This window comes from Alligator sinensis, unplaced genomic scaffold (assembly GCF_000455745.1).
Source record: "Alligator sinensis unplaced genomic scaffold, ASM45574v1 scaffold35_1, whole genome shotgun sequence".
Lineage (NCBI taxonomy): Eukaryota > Metazoa > Chordata > Crocodylia > Alligatoridae > Alligator > Alligator sinensis.
The window spans coordinates 930,426-935,817 of record NW_005842340.1 but is presented as its reverse complement, the minus strand read 5'-3'; the positions used below and the strand labels follow the sequence as shown (position 1 = coordinate 935,817).

Below are 5,392 nucleotides of genomic sequence, written 5' to 3'. Positions count from 1 at the left end.
GCAGGAATGTCTGCGTATTCGTACATTACAGATCTCCAGTGAATTATAGTTACAATTACCCAAACTTCTGAAAGACTGTATGCTGCCCTGAACCCTGGACTGGAGCTTTGCAAAAATGTTCACAGAGAAACCTGAAACCACCCTAAACTCGCCTTGTTTTGGGTTAATGCACATAGTCAAACCAGCTTCTCACTTGGTTTGAGCCAGCAGTCTGTTACATTCTACGTTACTGGGAGTAGCTTTAAGGGACAGCACGTACGTAAAATATGACCTTTATCGATCACATCTGTATAATGCATCATGGCAGCATATGAACTGCACAGACTCTGGGATTGTCAGTGGGGATCGAGCCTGGGACACTTCCGGCTTCCTAAGGAGTTCTGTATTACTTCTGCTAAAGGAAAACTCCCTTACATGGAGGTAAGCGACAGGCTAGTTGTGATGCTAGTGGTCAGTTGCTAGGGCCAGAACATGCAAGAGGGGAGAATCCCCCAACTTGTAGCCAGGCTTTCAGAAGAGCTGAGTTTCATGTAGGCCCTTCGATTTTTTCTCAAGAGTTAATAATCCAGCAGCTGCCACTGAGACCAATGGTAGGAACTGAGTTGTTTTAAAAAATGTGTTCCTAATGATATTACATCACACCGTAGAGTTATCCACACAACACTGGATAGTTTTTAATCTTATTCTTTTCCCAGCTTGCACAGGGCTCAGTGTAAAAACTTGGGAAGGGTTTGCTCTGAATAGCAGCAACCAAAGCAAGGTGAAGAAAAGCTTCAGTTGAATTTAAGACCTGTAGGCAGATCCATCCACGAGAATAATGTCACCCATGCTCTCTTCCCACATTAATCTATGGAAATAGGAAACCCATGTTTCTTCTGGCATTAAAATGCTCCTGAATAAGATCATTTAAAAAAAATGTTGCATTTGAAAGTTTCTTGTTTCAAGTGACTGAAAAACTATGTAGGATTCCTAGGTGTGGCTATTAGAATTGAGCTCATTTATATTCCTCTTGTAAAACAACTAAGTTTTGCCACTGCACATGGCACTACATCATGATTTGGGTAAGAGGCCTCATAAACATAAACATAATGGGCATTTTATACATGTGCTCCAGATTGGGGGGGGGGGGTGGCCTTAATTAGTGCAACTCTGAAAGTCACACTAATTAAAAGTACCCGGAGTGTCATGTGTATCAGTGTCCCTGCACTGAAAAATGGTGGTGGGGCTCTTTAAACTAAAGCTGAAACTACAGTGCATGAGAGCAGGTCCTTGCAGATGTATAGAAGCCCAATAAATCTGTGACTTAGATTAACCTCCCTAGTTGACCAATTCTGGTCTCTGTCTAAATTTTGAAAGACAAATACTGCTTTTGAGATTATTTAGAAGAGAAAGCACACAAGTGTGAGCTGTAAAACCAAGGTATTGAGCACTGAGGCAGATTGGAAGGCCTCTATGTTTTGAAAGTAAGAAAAAAAACCCAACAAAAAAACCAAAGTCAGGCAGTTCCTTGTATTGGGCTGCTAAAGAAAAGATTGAAGAAAGAAAAGAGAGACCAGGCAGGTCATGAATGAAAGGATTCTTAGGGAAAGTCTGTTCTTTCCCCAGTACATTGAAGAGATTAGCACTCCCACCTGTGCATTGTTTAATTGTTGGACTAGACCAAGGATGCTCAACCTCTGTCCTGCAGGCCAGATGTGGCTCATTAAGCTATAGTGAACAGCCCACTATGGCACATCAGCACAGGTGAATGTTTCTGCTGCTGCTCTTCCCTCTCTTCCCCGGTTGTTCTGTTCAGCTTCAGGAGAAAGGAGGGTATGAGCAGTAGCAGCCTCACTGAATTCAGCAGCAGGGAAATTAGGTAATGAGCAGCAGCAGGTATGCTCACTCCTGGGCTCAGAGCTCCATGAAAACTCAGAGCTCCCCACATGTCAGTATGGACTCTGGCTGGATCCATAGCTTTCATACATTTTAAGAGACCAGGAGATGAGCATTGCTGTTGCATATTCTTTCTTTTTCCTGCAACTGGATTCAGTGGCAGAGAAGGTAAGGGGGAAACAGAGTAGTGACAGTTCAGATCCTGTACTCCAGAGCCACGTGAAAACTTTCGAGCTGGAAGAGGGATGGCAGTGGAGACCCATCCTTTGTGACCGCATGCATGCACAGCACAGCACAGCACAGCACAGCACAGCACAGCACAGCACAAGGCTAGCTACAACACCTGAGAAAAAAGGTTATTTTGGGGGCAGTGTCGTCCCACTCCCACCATGATTCTGGTAAAACTGGGAAGTGTAGGGGGCTCAGGTAAGATGCAATGCTGCCAGCTAGGCAATCTCCATCCTCTTCTCCTCTCAGGCTTGAGACCCCACAATCCCCCACCAACTCTAAGAATGTGGAAGCCAGCCAAGTACTTGCCGGTTAATGTAAGCCAGTGACTCATCAGCTCCAATCTCTGCTGCTGAACAGAGCACTCCAGGGCACCTCACTTAGGTACCTCAATGCTTGATACAGCTCAGACCGGCCCAGCCCAGCCCAGCCCAGCCCAGCCAGTTTTAGTACCTCCTCTGCTGTGCACAGCAGGCTTCTAGCAAGTGTATTGATAAAATGTAAAATAATACCACAGAATACTGAATTTTCTATTTTGAATTAATCAGCCTAAAATGTCTAAAAATGCATGTTTTCCTTTCTAATATTACTTAAAATATTTGACATGAGGATATTTCAAACTATAGAACTATAATGCTTTGCAGTGCAACCTGTGGCCCATTTTTAATGCAAGGTTTGACCCACTTGGGGAGGGAGAGAGAGGAAGGAAAAAAAAAAAGAAAGGTTGAGATCTGCTGGACTAGACAACACTTTGAAATCTGAGAGCAGAGAAAGGGCCAGTCTTGGGCCTTGTCTGCCGACAGAGCTCTAAGTAGCAGTGGTATTCAGGGTAAAATTTGGTTAATTTACCACTCCAAAGGGAAGGCAAATAACAGCAAATTATTCAGGAGTGATCAGTTATCAGGAAGTTGGAGAGGCAGAAAATAGCTAAATACATTAGTGGTGAATTATTTTATAGGCAGATTAACCAGAGTTCACTGGATGTTGATATTCAGTGTACAGAACAGGCCAGATTCTGTTCCACCTGGTAGATGTGTAAGTGAACTTAGGTGCCTAAGTATGATTCTGTTCCACTCTGCTCAAATCCCTGAAAAATTTCTAATGCAAAAGGTTCTTTTCTTCCTCACTGTTTTTTTGTGACTCGGTATTAAGGACCAAATGATGGTGTGTTATAACAATTGATGGATTTTCAGGGCTTGAACAGGGTGAAGGAGCAGAATCACACATAAGCACCTGATTTCATCTAGATGTTCAATATGTGGAACAGAATCTAGTGTTAAGTCTGTATTATATTTTCTGTCCCCAACTACCCCAGTCATGTTGTTGGCTACAAATGTCCAACTCGGGATCCTTAAAATTCTGGTTTATTAGGCGGATTGAAACACTGTAATGAAGTCAAATCATAAATCTTGGGGCTGGTCCCACCCCCCCACACACACATGCACACACACAGTAGTGAGTTACAGGAGTCGGGTATACCTATCCCACAGGCGCTGGAGTCTGCCGTCAATGGCCAGTTCAGGCTTCTTCCAGCGTAGTGTTATCCTCCAGAAGGGGCTCGCCAGCTGGTCCTTCTGGCTGGACAGGTCGGGTGCTGGTCAAGTTGGAGATCAAGAGTGTGCTGCTGAGGGTCACTGTTCACTGCCTTTTATCTGTCCTTGGCAGATTTTGGTGACTCCCCAGTTTTCAGGTTTGCCCAATCCAGGGGTCATTGACCCTTGTGGGACTTCCCCCTTGGTGACTACTGGATGGCATCTGTCAGCCCCAGGGATCGTCCACATGTACGTGCAGGTTTGCGAGTCTGTTGATGTCTTTTGGTTAATTTACTGCTGTCATGAATAGGGCTCTGGGAGTGGTCAATCTGGAGATATTCAGCCCCAAAAGTTGGTCCCCGGTGTTGATTAACTCAGACCAGGGCTTCTAGCCCTTGAACAGTGAAGTTTAGAGAATTCCTGGTTGCTACATTATCTCCTATTGATTTATTCCGTTAGTGGTTTTTGTAGGTGTTAATTGACCCTTGTTACTGAAGCCTGCTACTGTGTTACAGGGGTGTAGGTTGTAGCCATGTTGGTCTAAGGACATAGGCAGACAAGGTTCCTTGGGTGAATTTGATATCTTTTATTAGACCAACCCGAATAGTTGGAGAATAGTTATTAAGCCAGCTTTTTAGTTCACAAACCCTTCGTCAGGCTAAGGAAGTTTCAGCAGATGGTGTGTGCTCTTCCTGGATGGAATGAAAAGTAAAGAAGCCAGGGGCTGGGCTGGGGAGTCAGTTGCCAGGCAGATTATAATGTATCAAAAATCCAATGTCTATGTTTAGTCCATGATCTCTAGTATCCAGGAGGTTGATGAAATGGAGCTCATAGGCTTGTCTCTGGGAAGTGTCGTGTAAGTTTCCCTTGAGGATCAGGACTGAGAGATTGGAGATTGCTACTGTGTTACACATTCAATCAGTGATTCACTCGCTCTTTCAGGGGCCCGCCTGATACAGGGAAGCAGCAGTTTGATTCCTGCCCTTGTTAACATTGTTACAATGTATAACTTACTTCTGAAACTAAAGGCTAACAAATTTGGGTTGGTCTAATAAAAGATATCAAATTCACCCAAGGAACCTTGTCTGCCTATGTCCTTAGACCAACACGGCTACAACCTACACCCCTGCAACATGGAAGATTCTGAAACTAAACACATTTAGTTAAAAGGTGAAGAGTATAAAATATAAGCTATAAGAGTAATGCCATGGCACACAAATAGATAAAAATACCAGAATACAAGGGGAGATACAAAATACACACATACCAACTTTAAAACACAATTCCGTATCTTATAGTGAAAGAAAGCGGAAGGAAGAAAAGGTAGAAGAAGAGAAACGTATCCAAAGAGGGGAGAGCAAATGCAGGCAAGAGGAAAAGAGGGCTTTCTGCTACAATGTGGGCTGTGTTTTTTATCTTTAGGCAGCGTTGTTAAGGAATATTTAGTGTGGGATATGAAAGAAACAGCACCCATTGACCCAGTACTGTTATAAAGGGGACTATCCAGCAAATCTGAGATGCTCTGTGAAGCCCTTAGCTCTTTTCTATCCATGGACAAGGTTTTCTTATGTAGTATGATGTTTGCTTGTGCCTAATAAACGACATTATTAACCACAATCCTTTTTCTGGGCCTTGGCCAAAAAGCACATGGAAGATAAGTACTGATACCTTGAACTTGATTCAGTATTCTGTGGAGAATCAATTTAAGGAAAGAAAGGTCTGCCTTAGTTTGGTTTGGGCCAGGTTGCTATTTTATT

General features: G+C 43.5%; 1 protein-coding gene across 2 annotated transcripts in view; it reads left to right on the top strand.

Annotated features, from left to right (window-relative positions):
• Nucleotides 1-5,392, top strand: part of VWF (von Willebrand factor) — a 204,098-nt gene that overhangs the window by 76,906 nt on the left and 121,800 nt on the right. The gene's annotated exons all lie outside the window — the stretch shown is intronic.